Source organism: Oryzias latipes, chromosome 17, assembly GCF_002234675.1.
Source record: "Oryzias latipes chromosome 17, ASM223467v1".
NCBI classification, from domain to species: domain Eukaryota; kingdom Metazoa; phylum Chordata; class Actinopteri; order Beloniformes; family Adrianichthyidae; genus Oryzias; species Oryzias latipes.
Genome location: NC_019875.2, coordinates 24,556,941 through 24,580,089, shown reverse-complemented (window position 1 = coordinate 24,580,089; position 23,149 = coordinate 24,556,941). Strand labels below are relative to the sequence as shown.

Sequence of the window (23,149 nt, the reverse complement as noted above, 5' to 3'; positions counted from 1 at the left end):
TTAGCTGAACCACCTGCTCAGGGTGGGTTGTGAAAAAATGCTGGACTTGCCAGTATCACTGAATGTCTGTCTTTATTTTTTTGGTCTGTCAGTATTTTTGTCCAACATTGTAAAACTGGCAAGAACATATTTTTTATAATATTCCAAATTAGTTTCCACTAAATTTTGCAAGCAGTTGACTGTACAAATTCTGTCTTTGGAAATTGTTTAAAAGCCTTCTACACCACAGCTTTGTTGTTGTAAATATAAAAAACAAAATAAAATAAGATAAAACCACAATAAAATGTCATTCCTGCGTGTTAAAATCCTTCCAAATACAGATGGAGGTAAGTGGTTGGTCTGGAAAGATTTAGTCATAAAATAATATTTTGCTGGACGATACCAGATTAAAGGCAATCTATTTAATCTAAATGCTTCACCTTTAATATTATGATACAATCAAATTTGACTAACAAAAAACACCAATTAATTTATTTCAAACTGAGAAGACTAAAAAGGTGTGAGGAGACAATTCAACGTGCAAAAAGATAAAGAGAGAACTGTAACCATAATTTAGTGATCTTTGTCAAACCCTTGTAGGAATGTTTCAGATGCCATGTTTAGGTAATTTTAGGAGAGATGCATTTAAAAGTTTAATCTGCTGTTTGTATATTGACAACTTTTTGACTAGTTTACTTTTAGTCACTGCTAAACTCCAGAAGGCTATAAAGCAAGTCTTTTTTTTAGAACAAAAAAGCACTTGCTTGGAAGCTCAACAGCTTTCAGTAAGAACCAGTCTAGCAAGACTGAGATGCTGGTCTTTAATGCTGGACAGAAACTTCATGCTCTGGAAATGGCTGAGCACTAAGGCACTTTTTGTGCCTCAGTCAAAAGTTAGTGTGTGACTAGTAATGAGGTAAAGCTTACCTTATCCATAGTACTGGTATATTAAGCAACACATTTCTTTTATTTTTATATCTTGGAGAAATTCCCCATTTATACTAATATGAAACCAAAGATCCAATCTCAAGTAAATTTCCAGTGACAACTTTTTGCTCCAGATTTTTCTCCTCCATTGTAGAACTAGTTATTGGTTGAAATGATGTCTTCTCAAAGAAAGGATTTATGTAGCTTTTCTTGAACTCAAAACCATGTTTAAAATTTTAACAACAATAACTGTAGATCTTAGACTGTGGTTTGACCCTGCAGTGAGACGGAAGGAGGTGCCTCTGCATGCATGCCTTTTTAATAGCTTCTCATAGGAACCCAACTATTGACTGTTGCAAATGCTCATTGATTTTTTAGTCGTCCTCTAATGTTTGTTGCTAAATACCATAGGGGGCAAATGGCAGCTGTGTGTCTACACTTGTCAATAGCCTGTCTTTTCATATAAAGTCACATCTGTGTCAGTTTGTATGCCTTTGCAACTACTCATAATTTCTTTTTATGTCCTTTGTAATTTAAGTAAAAGTGGAGTTTGAAGAGCTGACTAAGATAAAAACTGTTTTCTTTTGCCCAGGAAGTCCGATCAAGAAAAATTGATCTGCCGAATTAGCGTGCTTACTTGCACAACTAGATTGTTATAAGCTACTACAGAGTTTTTGTTTCAAATCTTTCCTTCCCATGGTTAAAAAGATCAATTTAGAAGGTAATATAAAGAGTGCTTAAATAATTCTAAACATTTTTTTAAACTACCCTCAATACTTTATTATTTCATAAAAGGAATTTTTTATTTACATGGAACTATTCCAGTTGTGGTTAAAAGCAAAGTGACTGTTTTCATTGTTCTTTTTTTGTTTTGTTTGTTTTGTTAAGACCGGAAAGATTTTAAAGTTGTTGCACCAATTTCTAACTTTCACGTGTTTAGTGTTTTATTTTTAAATCTCTGCTGGTTTGTAGCTTGCTACCAAACTAGTCTTGTAGGTTTTGTTTTTCTTCCTGGCCCACAAACATATTCTGTACTGGGTATAGAAAGCACAAAGGTGTCAGTTGTTTGTCTTTCAGTGAGCTCAAATCCCTCTGTCTTTGTATTGATACTCACTGAGAAAAAGTTAAATGACTGAGAATTAAAATGATTGACTTACTGACAAAAATGATAATTTGTCCACCTTTTGCTTCATGTTCTCATTTGGACTCCTTTCGGAAGTGTATTACTGTGGTCCCTGGTTTTGTTGGTTCTGGATATAGTCCATTTTAATTGGAAATCTGCTTGTCATTGTTCCCAGCATGCTTGTCTTTGAAGAGTTTGAATAATGCAGGACTCTGTCCTTTATTTCCACTTGAATACGCTGCACTATATCTGTCTGGTCAGCAAAGAGAAAGTGACAAAGACAGGCAGACTCTCAACAACAAGGAAAGAGAGTAACTGAAAGGCAAAGTGTCAGAGTGGAAAAAAGACTTAAAGAAGCTTTGTTAGAGAAAGAGAAATGCGTCAAAAGACATCAGAAGTTCACAAAGTCAACTTCAGGTAAACCTCCAAAGCATACCTAGTAGGAGGTCCGCTTACTTCAAGTAATAAGACAACCAGTTGTAAACTTAATTCGTTTTCTGCATGTGGCTTTTTCAGATTTTTTTGTCTGCATTTTCATTCAAGAAACCATCATAGGATTTTCTCTTTGAAGCACTTTTGATGAGCAGTCTTTGAAAATAGCAGTTTACTCATCCATCACTTTTCATCCCATAATTGAACTCAAACCTGAACATATGAAAAGACCACTGGAAGTTGGTGGCAGAAACATTTAATTCCCTATTGAATCTTATGTAAAAAAAACAAAACAAAAAACAATGGATTTTATTAGAGCTCAAATCTGTGCATTAATTGGGATGTTGTCTATTTTTAAGTTGCAAATGGGTCGACTCAAAAAGGCTCTGACTTCCCTTTGTCCCACCCAATCTGCCCTTTTCTGACCATTATTAAAGGGAGGAGAATGGAATTCAGTTGACTGTTGCAGTTTGGTCTTCATTTCCGCTGCTCAGAATCATACGGCTGACATCAGAGGTTGTTAGTCCAGTGAATATTTTTCTGTGCTTTTACTGTCTATATCTAGAACTCCCTCTTCTTTCTTTACTGCTGTAGGTGGTGCCATATGCATCTCCCTAAACAGGACATATAAAGTTGAGGATTTTAATCATGTAGCCACTTCTGGGTTTGTGGGCTGACATTCAATCTGCCTTTTTTGAAGCCAATATTATGTATTGATACTTCTTGTCACTTTGTGAGTCGCTCTCTGTGAGAAGTGCTATATAAATAAAGATTACTTACTTACTTACTTACTACTTACTTGTCACCTAGAGTGTAGGAAAGCAATATTAAAACAAACAGGCTTTATTGTAAACCTATTGTATTAAGAATATAATTCCACAAAGAGATGATAAGATTTTTTTTCCTTGAAGTTTTAAGAAACTATCTAAAAGTATAATTTGATGGGACATTTAATACGAAAACCTGAAAGATTATCCTGCTTTTTAGAACCACATTTAGTGGCAATTAGGACTCATTTTTCACTTTTACAGCTTCTTTTTAATTCCTTTATCTTCTTCCGAAATCACTTGTACAAAAGGTCTTTTTTCTCTGTTGAAAAGAAATGGTTCAGGTCTGTTTATCTTCCTTTCAGTCCAAATTTCATCTATGCTTTTCTTCTCTTACCTTTCACTTCCTCTTTTCTTCTTAAGAAGTCAAACTCGAATGGCTCAATAGCTTTTAATTGCCATGGTTTTTATGTGGTCTGCTGATAAATAATAGCCACTCAGCACTTCTGTCCACAAGATAGATGCTGCTGATGCTTGTCTGAGAGTTGCAGCATATAGGAGCACACCCCCTGGCTCAAGTAAGTGCAGGTGAAGTAATAAAAGGAAGGGTTTGCTGGGAAAGGGGAAAAAATTTCTGCAGCGGATTTCATTTTCAAGTTGGAAACAAGTTTTTCACACGAGCACACACAAAGACAAATTCAAATCCACATGGACACACAAACAAGCGCACACATCGTCAGAGCGCACAAACGGGTCAGAGAGGAGCAGCAACTTGTTAGAAGCAACCGTTCACTGTGACCAGTTGGTTATGCAGTCTGCCCTTGCTGTTAGGTAGATCAGCATGTGGACTGGCATTAAAAGTGCAAACTGCAGGGTATCAAACGTTTTGCTTCCCTTCTTCCTTTGTTTGGTCCAATTCTAATGTCACAGATCGATCCCAGACATAATTGGAGCCATAAGAACAAAACAAACTTTCCCACTCCAATTTTCTTTTGATCTATTTTCAAACCTTTCCTACTCGTCTTTTAATTTTCATTTTGCTACTTTTAAGCAACAAAAAAAAAAAAAAAAAAAAACAACTGTGTTGTTTTCTATATGAAATAGGTAAAGATAGACAGAAATTTGACTCTGAGTTGTGGGCAGGACTGTTGGCACAAAGTGAGCCTGCCTTCATTTTCCATCATCCCTTTTTACACTCTCTCCTGCTTGCATTCAGCACCTCACAAACTCGACAAAACATTACTGAAGCAATAAAAATGGCGAGCCACAGCGGAGGTATAATGGAGCAGAGCAGGGAGCTTTTTCAAACTTTTTGAAATTACATTTTTTCAAAGCTGTCGATTCACAACAATTCGGATATAGAAATAATCAAACGTAGTTTTAATCTTTTTATTATTTTATTTTTTTTATACAGTATGTCCTCCATCAGGAGAAAAATTATACAAAAACATGTCAGAAACACGATTTTCATCAGAATAGGTCCTTAAAAGTTTCAATATAAATGTCCAAAAGAAAAGAAAAAAGAAATGAATAGAAATGTCCTTTTTAAAAAAAACAATTTGAGGCCACTAGAAAGTAAAGGCAGATGTCAGTTGCATTACCTTCCTGACAGGATAAAGAGACATCTCTCCAAGATCCAACCCTTATAGTATGACTCCCTGTGGCTCACCGCAGCTTTTTGAAAAAAGTAAAATAAAATGAAACCAGGCTTTAAAAGGGCAGGATTTTAAATTCAAATTCTAACTTGGTTAAAAAAGATTTAAGCATTAAATAAAGTACATGAGTTTGCTAATAGTGACCAACTTTTTCATAGGCTTTCCAGGAAGCATTTCATCTGTTTAAAAGCTTTATGTCATTAATCTTAGTTATTTACAAACTCCCTTAAAAATTGCTGACCAACAAGTTGCCAACGGTAAATGTATGACAAAAAAAGGCTATTTGACATTCTGAAGACATGAGTCTCATCCTGAAGGAAATTATGTAAGGATCACAGGAAGTTATGTGATTACCTTGGAACTGAACCATGTCAGAAGTTCACTGAAGAGTTTAATTGCTATCCGTGTGATTGGATTTTGTTAGTCTCACCACGTGATGCAAATTCAAACTCTGAGTCCATGAAAAAGCAATTACTTGCTTTACTGCTTAAGTGTTAAGAGGCTCTCATTATCTAGTTTAAACCATTCACAGTTTTAATTCAGAGGAAACTCTGGTTTGTTGTTTTATTTACTGTCTCACTTTGCAGTTTATCTCCTGTCTGATAAAATGTTTTGGACTAAATATTCAGAGTTTTTGCCTCCAGTTTATTAAGTAAAATGTAATTAATACAACTGCAGCTTAAACGAATGAATGCAGTATTTAAGCAGTAAGGGTAAATCATGAAGCACCGGACACAGTAGATTATCATTAGAATATCAGTTTTGGGATAAAACTAAATTATTAGATTTAGATTTACAATTAAAAAAGAAACAAAAAATAACCAAAACTGTGTTTTTTTTCAAAACTTTACTGTGAATTTTATTATTGTTGATCACTCCCCCCCAATCACATACAGACACTAGTCCACTATATTTGCTACTTTGCGTGATGCTTTTGTTGTTGAAGCTGCAAGCACTTGAGAGGGTGTGAGAAGCTGACAACTGCCTCCCCTCTCATTGTTAAAATGTTGAGAGAAGCATGTTTCAACACAGTCACACTGCTTCCATTTACTGAGCCTCAGAGTGTTTTATTTTTTTATTTTTTTATAGATATTGTTCGTCTCTATGCAAAATGTATCAAGGACTGGACAATAGTATTTAAACTGGAGCCTTTTTTTAAAATAATAATAACGATAATAATGGATTGGATATATATGCACTTTTCCAGATGCTCAAAGCGCTTACAATGTGTCCATTATTCATTCACTCTTCATTCATACTTGGTGATGGTAGAGGCGTGGCTGCCAGTTCGCACCTACGGTCCCTCTGACCATCCCCGGGATCATTCATGCACATTCATGCTGGGAGTCAGTAGCATTAAGGTTCTTGCCCAAAGACCCCTCATTGGGTGGTTTCGACTGCTTGTTCATTCCCCCCGGGAATCAAACCCTGGTTTCTTGCATGTCAGTCCTTCACCTTATCAACTGAGCTATCCAGCCATTTAACCCATGTTGGGTAATTCTCTTTTCCTTTTTTGTAGTTTATTTTGCTGTATGCTTAGGGGCTTAACTTCTCAGTCACTTATGGTTAAAATAATTCAACTCTGCATGTATGTATATTTATTAAAAGAGAAAAAAATATATACTCTTATGTGATGCTTTTATATCAAGCTTCCACCTGATACCAGATCCGTATATATATTTAAAGCAGAACATGTGTTTTTCAGTCTCTTAAAGGCAGCCCTTGATGTACATCAGCCTTGATTACCTGCATTGAGAAACTTTTTAGTTTTTTCTGACCTGAGGGTTATTTCTGCTTTTGTAAAATGGCACTGAATTGAATCCAGAGGAAGAGTTAATAAATGTTAAATCAATATAAGACTGGATCCTGACTAAGAAAAAAAAAGAACATAGTAAATTGCTTGCAGTAGGTTTGTACAGTAAGTGAAAATTTAGCCTGATGATCACAGCTTGCTAATGTACATTGCACATTCTCACTGCAGGTTGCAGACAATATAAAGAGTGGTCAAGGGAAACATCCAGGCCCCAATTCCCTCAACAGGGGCTGCTTGGCAAATTATTCTGCGTTACCGTAGTGATTTGAGTAAGAAAGAGCCATTTATCCCGGTATAGTTGCCAACGCATCCATTGTACTGAATGGAACAAGTGTACATTTTTTTTACCTCACTGATTAGCTCAAAAAGATGTTTATTTCCGACTGGTAAGTTAATTATTTCAAATGTTGACCAGATCTATCGTCACCCTCCCAGAAAAAAAAAAAAAGAACTGCATCAATTTCAGAGACGATATAGGACATATTGACCCCAAATTTGATGAACTTGTATTTTTCTGCATGTTTAGATGATGAATTATATTCTGGGTTGCAGTGTTCTTTTGCAACTCCTGCCATGCTACCTTGAATATATTATTTTTTTGTTATTGGTCTTATTTTTCCCCCCAAAATAGTTGTTTCTGCCCTAGATAAAATACTATCAGCAACTTGACAGCAATTTAAACACATAGTCAAGAACTAATGAATAACATTGATGATCACTGTAGATGCAACGAAAAGTAATTAATAAAAATAATTGAGACAAAGCAGGAAATTATATTGGATCACATTGTGTACTTGTGGTTGTCTTGTCATTTGTCTGTGCACACAATTTTAAGATTGAATAGTTATTTGGCCATAGCAAAGAGATTTGATACATAAGAACACATCAAAATAGCTCAGAAAAAACGTAACATTTGTTTCATGTTAAAAATTAAATTAATAATATTAATAATAATAATTTAGAAAAAAAGAAACTTTAAGCAACATTTTTAAGAAGAATGAATGGTTTGAATAATTTAAGTTAAGGTATTTTTTTTATGGAAAAGATTTATCGACATAAACATATTATGAAGGAAATTGCAAATTAAAATACTTAGATGGTTTAAAATTCCTTCCAAATAAGAAATACTTGTTACAATGTGTTAAAAGGTTTTGTATTCAAAGTGATAATAACGGAGCACAAGCGAGCACAGTCTTGCCTGACAATGCTGTTTATGAAAATCTGTTATGGTTTACAGGCTGAATGTATGAATCTGTATTCATGCAGATGATTGCTAAATGTCCAAGAAGGCCTCCAGATTCAATGAAACATGCAAAGTTGATTCTCTGGTTTAGCTTGAATAAGCAAAGTAATAGAAACACTTTTTTCAAAGCCTATTCTGACTTTTCAAATGCAGCTTTATTTATAAGCAAGGAGACATTTCCTGAGATTTTTAGGAAGTTTATCCTTCAAAAGGAAAAGTTTGTAGTTCAAATGCAACTCTCCAACATTTACAAACATGTTTTTCTCTTTTTCGTACAACTTTCAGAAACTTTCAGGATTTGCTATTGTCACTAGATAAAGCTGTGAATAAAATGACAAAACAATGAAGAATCCTTGCAGGATCTTCTTTTGTAAAGTTTGATTGAACAGATGTGAGCAAAAGCTATTAACAATAATTTCTGTATTTTTGTGATTTTTACCGCCTTGTTACTTTAGTGATAAAAGCATCACACCGCCTCAGTAATTTGTAATCTGCTTCACATTTGTTATCTTCTTGTTATTTTCTGTTTCAGTGGTTTTAACAAGAATTGTTACTCCAACTATTGTTTATTTTTCTTTCTTGTCATTTTATAATTTAGCAATTTAATAGATCCTTTCTTTCTGTTTCACTAACTTGTGTAAAATACGTGTATCTAGGTTTTACACATTACACACTCCAAATGAAATCATAAACAAACAGATCTCAATTCTCATTTTTGTGCCTCCTTAACAATGATTTTTACTGTGTAGACGAACCGCATATATTAATATAAAATGCAAAATCGTTAAATAGAAATGCCACTGTTATATCTTATAAAAGAAACGAACAAAGAAAACATAGTTGAGACCTGAAGCCTCATGTTATGCTACTTAAAAGCAATAATGTTTAATTAATGCTTTTCAGTTAGAAACATGTTTTTTTTTAGACAGAGAAAGACTCAATCATAATCTTTCTTCCTTGATAAAAACCTTGATTTTATGAGATTAATTTTGTTTTGTTTATTTTTTATGCTTCAACTGTACCTCTTGTCATATTTTCGGATGGCTAAGTAGAGCAAAGTACGGTAAATGTTTTTATTTAGAGAAACCATCTTAATCCAAAAAGTAAATGCTATTTCCACGTTAATGTGCATTTGTGCATCTTTCCTGTCTCAGTTGGTTGCTGAATGAATGGGGTACATGCATGGAAACTTGTCAAGTGTGTTTTAAACCAAAAGTGAAGAAAATCTAGGGAAGATAGAGAAACCAGTGATCCAGGTACCTTACGTTTAGGCAGGCATCATTAGGCACTGAAGATTAGTAGCACGATACTTTATTTTTCACGGCTTTCAAGATTAATATAATCTGATCAAAGAACAGCAGGATTTGAGTTACCGTGCTTGTATTTAACTTGTTGTTACAGATTTGAAATCATATGTAGAAACTTGGCACAGCTGTGCTCTATAATATTTCCAACAGGTTTTTAAAAGCTCCTGCTTTGCTACACAGCATCTATACAGAAACAACAACCACCAATTCAAATGCTTAATTCGTTTCAGAAAAAATTATACCCCTCCTGAGAGCAAAAGAACCGTTGTAGTGATGGAAATGTTCCCACCAAGGGAGAATAAATGTATTATATTATCGTAAGCACTGTGTTTTTGTAATTATATAATATGCAAATTTCTATATTCAGTTTCAATGACTTGATGGATTTGTAACTACTTAACATTCAGGGTGTATTCAGGCAAAAACACTGGTAAAATCTGAAAAAAAGTGTTTCTCTCGTGCATAATTGGTTTTTTTTTTATGTTCCCTTATTGAATATTATTTATTCAAGGCTCATCCTGGTTTGATTGAAGACTGGGTTTAAGAAAAGTTAAGACTCTAACATCAGTATTTTTAGTCTTTTTTTCTAGCAATTCCTTACATTTTTTAATTTATTTATTTTTGCATCTTAGATCCTATAGTACACTACTTTGCCAGCATTATTGCTATATTGTTCACCTTCTGCCATTCTCCTTAAGCATTAATGTCAAATGAATACAATTAACATTGGAATATATAGTATGATTTTGACTTTTTCTGTAAAGTTTTTATTGAATTGAATCCATTGTCTGGAAGTTTAAAAAGAGTATTTTTCTTAAAGTGCACAGAAATGCAGAGGCTTGTATCCCAAGAGAACTACATCAATGATAAAGTTCCCACTGTAGTGAGATTCAATAGAAAGAGATTGAGAGCTGCTCCATTCCTCTCTCTCACGCTCCCTTCACTATGCCGGTTATCCCTGAATATCGGAAGTCAAACCTGCAGTGCTAACCTCTGTGTGCTCCCCTTACAAGTATTGGGCTGTCTTTAAATGATGAGAGAGCATGCCAGTGTTCACCTCAAGGAAAGGTGCTAGGAAAAGATAAACTGAGTAATGACTGAGGACATTTTAGAGGCAATTGAAGAATTGGTGTTTGTTAAAGACACACTCAGATGAAAATTGTGTTTCTATCATATTCTTGTGGCATTTTTGTCATGATGGAGGACATAATTTAGGCTTAAGATTACATTTCTAAGTATTTTTTTTTTGTCATTGTTAATCATTTGCTGATGAAAAAAATGCAGTTGGAAAAAGCCTAAAGGAGTCACATGGGTGCTACAGTGGGCGGGGCACAACCTCCCTGCTCTGCACAATGCATCCACTTGTAGACGACTAGATCCATGTGCGTTTTCATTTACCTCATCTAAGCTGACATCTGGCTCAGAAGTGTACAGCTGTATAGTTTCAATATTGTTTTTTTTTGTTGTACCGGCAATGTTAGGTAGGGGGTGTGAGGGCCTGTAAGCTATTGGGAGAGCGTGTGAACAAAGGCATGAAGGGAAAAGTTGGCTTAATCCACACCAACAGTTCTGCTCACAACCCAGACGTGAATTTCTAAGGAACTCCTGTCGTTCTGCAGAAACTATGTCCTAGAAATGGACACAGGTCTATTGATTTTGGCTATAAATGCCATAATCAGAATTAAAAGATCACTGGGAAATAAATAAAAAAGATGATTGGAATGTGACGATAAACCTAATTAGACCATATAGGACTTCTTTAAGCATGTACCTTATTTCTAAATAAAAAAAATTAAATCTTGTTTTAAGGTTGCTTATTTCTCACCTCTTGTGTTGTTAATACATTTGCCATCAAAGCACTACAGGCTCAAACAATCACCACCACACACAATGCAGCAGGTATTGAACTTGTTATGCCCTCTGAACAGCATCTGTGTCAAACCTCAGCTCTGTCTAGCTTGAGCTTCCTCTAAAGCAGGCAGCAGGTCTTTTACACAGGTTAGATTTTTAAGAGAATTTTAAAAAAGTAAATCCTTTGTGTTGCTTTTAAAAAAATAGTGGAGAAAGAATACAAAAATCAGACTTTTGCAACCACAGATTGTATGTAATATCTGTGTTTTAATCGCTGACTTAGATTCAAAGGTAGTACATCCAATCCATTATTTGCTTTTCTTTTTTAAATTATTGTTACCTCAGAAAAAAACGTTTTTTTTCTGGACTGTTGTCTTCAAAAGTCCAACCTGTTGCAAAGCCACATTTCTTCAGCACCAGGGAAAGGGAGGAATGCCTTTATGCCTTTTTTCCCCCCTTGTTTCTCATTTATAGGGCAACCCTGGACTTTCCGTTTTGAATGACACTGTACATAATGACAGTCTGTGAAGTAATATTTTATCATTTGACATTCAATTACAATATTGCTCACTACGCTTACTGAGAGTGACAGAATGCATTAATTAGATGTAGAAAATGTCAAGAAGAAATTCTAAAACCAGCATAAAAATGGTACAATGAGCTACATAAAAATCATCACAAAATGAAGAAAGGAATTGCTGAGCAGCAACATTGACAAGAGAAACTCCAATTGCAAAACACATTTGGCTATTGCTTGTGAGTGCCTTCTGTTTGGTTTAAATGTCTTAATGAATGAAGCAGCAGTTAATTTTGCACATTTATAGCTTCTTTTTTAGGCAAGAAATGTTCAAGTTTAAGCTTGTTATTGTCTCTCCAGAGATAATAAAGTAAGAGAAAACCTTTTATTTGACAATGTGGCTGCATCCGATCACTGCCATTTCTTATCTGATGTTTCATATCTCCACAAAAAGCTGCTACATCTTAGTTTGTGTTATGTGGTCAAATAAAAATGTATTGCCCTTTGCCTGCAAGTCTGGGATATTAAAGCACTTTTGAGCAGAAAGAAGAGATTAAAAAACAGCCCTAAGTTTGGATGTAAGGCAAACTCATTTTTTAAATGAAAAATAATATGAAACAGAGAGATACCAATCAAATTCAATTAAAAGTTTAGTTCCTTCATGAAAGGAAAGTTGAAAATACAAAAAAAACAAAAGAAAAACGTACTTATACCCTTTGAAAGCAACTTTATTAATTAGCCTGCATTTCAGCCCTTTGGTCTTTCTTATATTCTGGAATTCATTTACAAAATACAATTATATAGACCACAAAGAAAACTGTTTCAAATTTTGTAACATGAAACTACAATTTTCTGGGTTATCAATTTGAACTATCTCTGGTTATGTAAATCAGTCAGAAATGTATAGAACAGTTGTTCCCCATATGATGTTTTAATTTCTTAAATGCTTTACATTGTAATGTCTAGTACACCATTTAGACTGAATTTTAATTAGGGTTTCTTTAGTGGAGTTAAATCTAAATGTAATATCTGTTTTTATTAATGACAAGCTTTTAAATACAAACATTAACTACTAAGACAGCTCTTTGGTTCTTTATCTGTTTTTTGTTGTTGTTTTATTTCTTTTTCTTATCACTTTGTGCTCTCAAATGTAACATAACTAAAAGCTTCTTTCTGTCCAAATGCTATTGTAGGTCCTTAAGGAGATTTGCTTTCTAATGCATTTAACACTGTTTGTGTTTTTCCAAATAGGCCATCCATCCATCCATCCATCCATCCATCCATCCATCCATCCATCCATCCATCCACCCACCCACCCACCCACCCATCCATCCATCCATCCATCCATCCATCCATCCATCCACCCACCCACCCACCCATCCATCCATCCATCCATCCATCCATCCATCCATCCATCCATCCATCCATCCATCCATCAATCCTTCCATCCATCCATCCATCCATCCATCCACCCACCCACCCACCCACCCACCCACCCATCCACCCATCCATCCATCCATCCATCCATCCATTTTCTAAATCCGCTTGTTCCTGGTAAGGATCACGGGTTGCTGGAGCCTATCCTAGCTTCAAAGAAAGGCACAGTCTAAAATTAGTTTTTCATTTGTAAAAAGAAGGGAAAGGGCAGTGGGCGGTTTTTGATGTTAGAGGTGATGAATATAGAAGAAGAAATCGATCTGCTGCATCAACACATCAGAAATGGGTTTGGTTAAGCATAAAAAGATAAATACATCTGTGGTAGAGCTGAGCCTGATTCACGCTGTGTAGTGCAGCGGCGTGTGTGCGTTTTGATAGTGAAGTGCGCTTGAGAGAAAGAAAGATGAGCACAGGATGTCTTTCAACCTGTTTCTCACTCACTCTCTCTTATCTGACAGAGACTACGCACACACACACCCAAGAATTTACTAATGGCTGTGTGCCATCCCACTCAAATACCAACTATCTATCATCTGAGATATTTCATACTTTCCAAATTCAATAAGCCAATATGATTTATGTAGGTGGCTTTGTGTTGAGGGTTTGGACAAGACCAGGTAAATTACCTTTGGTTCCTTGCATTGCAATTCAATATTCCTCAAGTATTTTCATCTAATTTATTTGAGATTGTAATTATATACTGAAAATGGTGCAAACAGTTAAATTACTTGTTATAAATTAGTATTTAAACAGTATTTTTCCAATATAACCTGAGAGGTGATGGACATTTCTCCTTCACTCAAATATTTGTGCAGATCACATAATCCATGTGGATGTTTGTTCATCTGCGTGTGCACTCATGTTTATGCAGAGTTTCATCTCTTTTCTAACTTTGAATCTAAACATGCTCAGATTACTGATGCACCAAACTTTGCATAGTTTGCAACTCTAACATAAGAATTAATAAAGCTTGAAACCATTGAGTTGGAGCATAAAAAATTGTGTGGAGGAAATACCTTTCTTATTTTATACAAATGGTTCAACATTTATTAAACTTGCCAATCTTGTCATTCTGGCTTTGTTTTCTTTTTTCTTAAAAACTGTATTTTTTCACCATTAACTCTCGATGACTTCACAAGTTAATGCCTATTCTTTTTTTTTTGTATTCTCATAAACGTTATTCAAACTTTTTGTCAGTTGTTTGGTATATTTTAAAACACACACAATTGGTTTTATATAATCTTCCTTTCTCTAATGTCTTTCATTTTTATTCATATGTCTAGTTTTTAATTTTATTTCCTCCAGCAAAGGGATTCTTTACTGGTGCTTGCCAGAAAATTACAACGGAGTTTTAGGGCCACCAAAAATAAATAAATAGTAAAATTACGAGATTCTAAGTTGTAGATTTACAAGAAAATGACAGGTTCATGACGTAAGGTGACAAATGAACTTCAGGGTGTGTGAATGAAAAGGAAAATAAAGACTGTAGCGGCCCTTTACACCCAAACGTGTCTCTGAGCTCCTTATTTTACACATGAAACTCTGCTTTACTGACACAGAACCCCGGAAAGCCGGCTCCACTGAAAATAATCTGATTTTAAGTCGCCAAAAGGTTCAGAATCTTTGTTTTTTAAACCTATCCAGAAATAAAGCTTCACAAAAGGTTTCACATATTTAATCTTCAAGCTAGGCTCCAATAAACTGAAAACTTTGGTGTTTTTTCCTTGTTAACCTATGACCTTTTTTCTCGTAAATTTATGAGATTTTCTCTTGTAAATTTACGATTTAAAATCTCGTAATTTAACAGTTATGACTTTCTGTCTTGTAAATCTACGACTTAAAAGTCATAATTAAAATTCTCTTTATTTGTAAACTGGCCCTAAAACTCCGTCGTAGAAAATAAACGGCAGGAGCGTAATACTATTTGCATTCTAAGCACACTTGCTAGGAAAATCAGAAACTATTCTTCTGAAGGTTTTTCTCCCACAGTTGGACACACAAAGAATTTAAGTCAAGCAAGCATCCTTTGTGTGTGGTGATGAGTGTGTCTGGATGCATTTTGCATTCAACATTGAGGTGTCTGATTAAATATTTATAAGAATATGATTGGAGGTTTTGGAATGTTTCTGAAAGTCCACAACTGTGAATCTGAGACTTACTTTATGCTATTTTTGATAAGTAGCCTACTTTGTGTGAATTTCATTTTTACATTTTTTATAGTTTGAACTTAGTTATTGTCAAAAAGAGGAGAAAGACTTGTAATCCTTTTTAATCTGTCCAAGGATGGGTTTTTCATCGAAGGCTTATTGTAAGAAAAGTTACATATCCTTGTTTAAAGAAGGGTTTTGCTCTATTTTAAAAAAAAAACCTCAAAATTTGAAGGTCATAAAACAGTGTTAGGTAAAAAGAGAACAAACATTTAAAAGGCATATATCGTGCTTTTCTTAAACCTTCCAGAGTAAAATATATCCATATCCTTTGGAGCACTAAACAATGAATTTGTTTTTAAATATAAATTATTTTCCCAGCTTATTTTCCAACCCGGAAGTAAGACGACTCGATCTCTGAGGTACCGCCTTTCGCTCCTTGTGGGTGCTGCCCATTTTATGACATCATCCTAGAGTTGGCCTAAGCAGCGTGTCTGCGTTTCATCACAAAAACAAACAACATCTGAACTTTTCCAAAGATGGATGTGCATATTGTGTATAAAAAGGAAAGTGTTTAGCTAATCACCGCTAGTTCCACTAAGAAAGTGGGAGTGTGTGTTAGCGGTGCTGGCAGTGTAGACTCTTCCTGGAAGGGGCTGTTCCCCACTTTGTGATGTCACAATATGAGGATCCACTTGTTTTGTGAATTGGGAAGGATTGGTACTTGGAGCGCAGGTTTTAGAGGAATACGCAGAAATGCATGAATGGAGCAAAATACCGATTTGGTTTTGTTTTTTGTGAGGAATGGACATTATAATACAAAGTTGATTTTGCATGAGTTAGGCCCTTTTTAGTTTATTTCATTAATTTTGAATCCCAAGTCACTTGATAAAATAAACTTTTTTACTGGAAGTTAAGAAAAACATGAAGCACTTAGAAAATTGCTTTTTCACCATAACTTTTTTCATCCATAGCAGTTCAGTTATCAAATATCTGACATCAAACTGTGCTTTTATGTCAGAAACTGCCAAAATGCCCTTGAGCTTCTAAGCTGTCACACCAGCCTTTTCATGTAAGTGACGAATCTTTCTGGAATGACTAAACTGTTAGAAGAAGGGGGTCCACAGAGTGCACGACCTTCTATTCCCAACCACTTCCTATGATCACAGTGTTTTTTCTTTCACTGTGTCGGTTTAGTTGTGTTGATCTTAAGATGCTGTTGTTTGGCAAGGACAGAAGTAGCATCTAAATCTATTCTTTAGAGAAAAAAAACAAAAACAAAAAAACTTTTTTTCCTTTATAGGATTAGATGTCATTCCGAAAATGTAAACTTTTTGAATAAACCCAACATTTTTCATTTTTAAAATGAAAAAAGAAGTGACATAAATCACTTCTTTTGAACGAACACATTTATAACTACAATACTTTACAATTAAAGATACAGATTAGTTGTGTTTGTCACTGGATAAATGCTTTAGTGGTATCTAAGTAAATTTGTTGGAAAAATGGTCTTAAAGGACATATGCCTCAAAGAGCATTTGAAATTGTCACAATGAAACGAAAACATGTAAATATTTTGAATTTGCATGTTGATTTCCCATATGAAGGGGACAGATGGAGAGGAGCATCTCCCTCTCTGAGCATGTTTGAAGAGCAGATAGCGAAGCCTACTTCCTTTGTTGATTTAATCGAGGGTTGTTGCTGGAACACAGCCAAGTGAAAATGACACTGTTTTCTGAGAATTTGCAATTCCTCTGAGCGGAAGTCGAACCGGCCAACAAAGCTTATCTTCTTATCTCACCGAGGTTGAGTGAGACATGAGCAGGAGCAAAAATAGGGGGCCTGTTTATGTTTGCGTGGGCGCGAGTGTGTGTATTTAAGTGCCTCGGGAGGTGATTTTAACCAAAAAAATCCCAGCAGCACAGCAGATGAGGAAAACAAATGAGCAAATTTTTCAGTATTCCATGTTAAAAGTGGAGCTCTCGTTCTTTCTCAGCTGGGGGAGGTGTACATGCACACACCTTTGTGCACTGTGCCAGCTTTGGTTTGTGTGTAGGAAAGTCTTGCCAGCCTAAATTGTGCCAGCCATGGGAGTGGAGCTTGTTTGCTATGTAAATTTAAATGCTGAATTACATTGCTAATTTAGCTTATGGACAATGCCTATTTGAAAGAGTTAGAAAAGACTTAGTCAATGTGTCTAATGTTTGCTTTTACACACCTCTTACTTATCTGGAGTATGGGAATTGCGTTTGTATTTAAAATTATTTTTCTTAAAATAGTTTATTCACTAGAAAGCTGTCTAAATGTGTAATTATTGTAATGCTGATTAAATGTTTCCTGTCTCTTAGGCAGGTGCAGAGTCCCACAGAGAGACTGGGCGCAGAGGAAAAAGGTACTGAGCCTGCACACAAACAAAAGCTGCACCTTCATGTCAGGATGCATTAATGAACATCCATATTTTTTTCCCTCCAGCTACAGTGTAATGTTCAATTTAATGGTCTAATGTCCCTTAATGACTACTTTATGTGCACAAGCTTATTGTGTTTCTATCAACCTGAAGCACGTCTAATCAGACAATTAGCGATCATCTTGGGCTAATTTACATGTATGAATTCATCACCATAACTGGCTTTTCTAATAGGAACACAAATGGATTGTCAGAGGGTCATGTGATGGTTATTCATTCACACAAACATCAGCATGCACACACACCACTGTCTGGGTGAACAAACGCAGGAAGCATTGAAGGATGAGAACAGCAATTTAAAAGCAGACCTATTGTTATGGTGCACTTTAAACAGAAGTGTATGCTGCCATCCCTGGCTGCTCTCATTCCAAACCTAAAAGCTGTATAGGTTAGTAAATTGAAAAAAAAAAAAAAAGTTTTAAACAACCAGGGATGAAATATGGCATAAAACTAACTAACTAGAAGCTTCATCATGACTAAAACTGAGTTTAAAAACTTCATTCATTTAAACAGAATGACACCCAATATGAACAGAAAAACTGTGGATACGTAAATTTTCTAAGCTGAGGATGTTTTGCTAACATATTATTTGATTTGATTTATTATTATTTTTATTTCATTAACTGTATGTAATACAGTTAAAAAATCACACAAATGTATTAAACTCATTACAGAAATGATGAAAAAAATACATAAAAAACACAAACAAAAACAAAGACACTCTTCAGTCACATTTGCTTTATTAAATATAGTGATAATTAACTAAAGTCAAGTAGAGCCTGATTTATCGCTTGAAAAGGAGTGAAAAGAAGCGAGCTTATATTTAATTTCATAGTTTTTCATATGTTTAAAAGAACCTTGGAGAAACGTAATTGATGCTCAGATCAATTACCATGCATTTGATATGCACCATCACTAGAGGTGCAGTACTAATTTGAAGTATAGTGTTGTTGTTTTTTAATGTGCATCAAAATTTTCATGATATAGTTTTATGAACAGTTTCCAGTGGTCTTTTAATTAAGATTATTTCATTTTTAGCCAGAGTCAAATAAACTGTGTCGCTTTCTCTGACAGTTTCTTTAGAGTGTCAGGAGTTCATTGGAAAATTCACCTCTGAGTTGTGGGCAACAGAACCTCACCCCCTTTCCCCTCCCTGGACCTCTCTGTTTACACGCTCTCGCTCTCCGGTTAGCATACATCCCTCCAAAATCCAAGCCTAAACGTAGATGTCCTCCAGCGGGAGAAAAATGCTACAAGAGCATGTTAAAAACATCAAAAACTCAAACTTCATCGCAGTGGCTTTTAAAATGGAATGGACTAAAGACTAAACAGCAGTAGAAAACGGAGGTTTAATTAATGAGAAAAAACAATAGGAAGCAAAACAGTTTAAAAGTTAATGGGAGTATTATATATTAGGTATTTAATTATTACTCATTTACATATATTTTGTAATCAAAAGCTATTTTAAAATTAAACCTGTATCTGAAAACGTGCACATTTCTTTCTTTTTGCAAGAATACCCTGTAATCAATAAGAATGTTTTCTATTGACATAAAGAACCATGTTTCTAGTAGAGAGATGAGGGTTTTCCAAATTATTTTTAAATTGCTATTATATAGGTTGCTCTTATAAGATTACATTATATACTGATTTGAATTAGAACATTGCAATCAGAGATTCATTCCTGAAAAAAATGTTTATATAATAAACAGATAACCTAATAAGTAGGCTCTTGCTGGAAACAGTTTTTAATATACTCTGAGTTTACAAATGTATACAAATTTAGCCTAGTTACAAATGAGACAGGTGAAACGTGGGTAAGTGAAAGTGAAAACAAAATTAGCAGGAGGGAAGGTTGAGTAGAAAACAAGAGCCTGAGTAGAATGGAGACATTTCTAATCAATGGGGATTATGGTCTGTGTGCTTGTGTCAGTCCTGATTATTGAAGCAGCGCTGGAAGATGGTGGACATTCAGAACGGTGGCAGACAAATGCAGCTCTCGCACCACACATGTCCACCTGCATCTAATCTGCTGAGATCTTTGCTGCTTCATTATACATTCAATGTTGAATGTGGTTGAGGAAGAACAGATCAGTTAGTGTACACACGCTAAAACTACTTACTCTTGTCATTCTAAAGCTAATGTATTTTTTTTATTCTAAAACCAAATTAGCCATAAAGGAAATGATAAAGACTGTTTTAATAATAATTTAAGTATGGCAACGTTTATTTAGAGTGGGCATCTGGTAACCTGACAAATGTTTAAATGTTTAAAATATTTAAATATTTTATTTGGAACTATTTAATCATTGCAAAGCAATCAAAACAATGCGCATCAGAAAAACAAACTCGAAACAAAGAAAATGCCAAGGCATTTGCCAGTTTATGAAGTTTCGACAGTGTGCACAAAACAACCAACATTCATTAAAAAAAAGACAACTAAAAAACATGTTTTTTTGAAAATTTAAAGGTGTAGTGAACAACTAATAAAGATAAAAGCTGTATGAGTTTTGAAAAAAGGTATTACCGGTACACACAGCCTTAAAAATAAGACATTTTGACATCAGAGACCACTGGCTTCTTTTGAAAAGTAGGGACAATAAAAAGCCACCTTTTTGGTTGCAACTAATCCCTCTCTGTTATGCTTCCTCTGTATTTCTGCTCTTACTCTGTTAGGGCTTCTGTTGTAAACACTCTCAGCAGCCTGTCACTGTTGCAGGCTCTTTGCTAAAAGAGGGGACTTTTTGTATCCTCACAACAGGCTATTCCCAGAAGCCATGGCATTAAAATCAAATGTCCTGATTCAGAGATGTAGCCACATTCAACTGTTCAGTCTGACATTACTTCCTTCCTTTCTGGAGGATTCACCACTTTGACCCAAAGTGAAGTCATTGAACATTTAAACAGATTACCTGCTTCTCAATAATTTACCAAAAAAGGCTTACTTGTTTATAAGAGATGAAGAATTAACTGTAAAAACAATAATTTAAGGACACACTTCGATAAGAATCGTGTTTTTAATGTTTTTATCAGGTTCTTATGGCATTCTTCACATGATGGAGAATAAAGAAAATTAAGATTTAAATTACATTTCTGATTATTTTTGTGCGTCTTACTTTTCCTCGCCGGTGATGCTCGCCATTTTTGTTGCACGGGTGATGTTAGGATGGGGGTGTGAGGGGCCTGTAAGCTTGTGGAAGAGTGTGTAAACAGACAGCTCTCAGCAACTGGGAAGGGAAGGGGGGGCCTCCGTGCTAATGCTCACACCCACAACTCAAAGGCAAATTTCTAATGAACTACTGCCTCTCTGCAAAAACTATGACCTAAAAACAGCTTTTTTTGTGGATAAAAACAGCATTATAATAATTAAAAGAGCACTGGGAACACTTATAAAATAGATCAAAAGATGATCTGAGTGGGAAAATGTGGCAACAAAAATGAGAAGCCCCTGGCAGCAGTGTGCTGACCAAGGCGTGCCTCAACGTGGGCAAATTTAACGTGCTGAGGCACGCCCACTATATGTTATTTTTGTTTTCATCACAGTAAAGGTTGGTATTCAGAAACTCTAAGTGTCTCAGCTTTGAGAAGCTGATACGGCTCCTTCAGTCAGTAATGGTCTGCTCTGTTTAGGAGAAGTTTCTCTCAGTTCTCAGGTGCAGATTGGTTGTGGAGCTGGTTGTAGATTTCTTGGAAACTCTAAATTCTCTTTTCATGTGATCGATTAAAATGAAGTGCTTTTGCTACACCTCCCTTGCTGAGCACCTATTGAGCAATTAGGAGCAGTTTGAAGAGAAAAACAAGTAAGAAAGAGGGAAGAACAGTAAAATAAAAAAAAGGTTCCCAGGAAGAAACCGGCTCTTGTCGTTTGCTTTAAAGCGCCAAATCATCAGTCATTGCACTAGTCGTATATCCACAATCGTGGGTTTAATTTATATTGTTTGGATTTGTTTGCTACTGTCCGCAAGAACTGCGATGAACTTCTGAGCGGAGTTTATACTTTCAAAACAACGCGATCGTCTCCAGGGATCGTGTGTTCGTCCACTTAGCAGGGAATACAGAGGCGGAAAAAGAAGTGAATTACATTCTTAAGTTTAGTGCAAAATATGAGATATAATTATATGACATAAGAGCTGTTTCATTTGTAAACGACAGTCTTGATCAGTCTGCCTTTCTTGTTCCTGTAGCCATAAATTAAAAGGGCTGTTTTTTTTCCTAAAGAAAACAAAATCCTTAAAGCAGGAGTGTAGATTTCTTAAAATCAAAATAAACTAATATTTTACTGGATTAAGAAAAAATTTACGTAGCGAGCCTTAATTTAATCATCTCATGATACACTCTCGAATCCGGTACGTGGCAATGTTGCTCGTGGACACTTGCAAATGCAAAGAAAAATAGGCCAATTGCAGTGACGAAGAAGAATCACATACATTGGGCGGAGTGCAACGCGTTGGACTCCACCTATGTGGAGCCACGTCTCGGTCTGAACACTGCAGCCAGGGATAGATGACAAAAATGCAGAAAATAAAACAAAAATATTCTGTCTTGTTTTTTTTTGTTTTTTCTATTTTTCAACTGGATTGTTGCTATATAAGATCATAGGCCCTTTAATAAATAATCTTGTTATACGAATAATGCAATGTATTCTACATCTAACTCTGTTCTGCATTGTCGTACAATAATAAAAAAGGACAAAGAATGCCAGTTCAACCTTACAACACTGAATAGAAAAGGGGAAAAAAAAATGTTTTCATTAGGAAACAATTCATGAAATATAAGGTACTTTAAGAATGTTCTGCAGGGATTAGTCAGATATTAAAAAAAAAAAAAATGTCAAAAATTTTTACCGGAACACCTTCCTTCAACAGGACAAAGACAAAAATTGAAGATTAAAAAAAAGAATACAAGACAATTTCATTCAGAATTGTATTTTATACATAAATATGCATTTTTTTAGTACAGTTTGAATATGTCTTACCACATGATTTTATGATCCTACATCATCCGTCTGAACTGTGAAATGACTGAAGCAAGGTTGCCTCAGGATCTCAAGCTGTGCAAGGGCTTTAAAACTCAGATGCAGCAAGATGCAAGTCCAACATAAAGCCTCAAAGGTAAAAAGTATGGCTTCTAGGTCGCTCATTACTCTGGTACCCCACTATGAAAAAGCCCACCTTTCTAAAAGCAAACTTTCTGAGTACCTTGGGTAAAAGAAAAATACACAAAACCACCAAAGAAATATATAAATTTTTATTAAATACACGCGATGTTGAGAAGTGGAAAGTTAAAAAATAAATAAAAAAATAGCAATAACGTATCCCAATATATTAAGATTATACTAAATTGAAATAAGAAACATGTGACCGTGCCACTTCTTTTCTGAAAATGACTGATCAACGATGAGTCTACATTTGTCCATTTCACAAAGTTGGGAGTTGAGAATGGCTCATAAACATGAAGACTTAACATTTTTATGTCATCCAAATA

General features: G+C 35.1%; 1 protein-coding gene across 4 annotated transcripts in view; it reads left to right on the top strand.

Annotated features, from left to right (window-relative positions):
• The window catches only part of tnr (tenascin R), a 139,378-nt gene that overhangs the window by 49,068 nt on the left and 67,161 nt on the right, over nucleotides 1-23,149 (top strand). For all 4 annotated transcript variants that reach the window (XM_023965028.1, XM_004079342.4, XM_011486828.3 and 1 more), the window contains one exon: nucleotides 17,547-17,590. The gene's annotated coding sequence lies outside the window, so the exon portion shown is untranslated. The remainder of the gene's footprint in view (nucleotides 1-17,546; nucleotides 17,591-23,149) is intronic.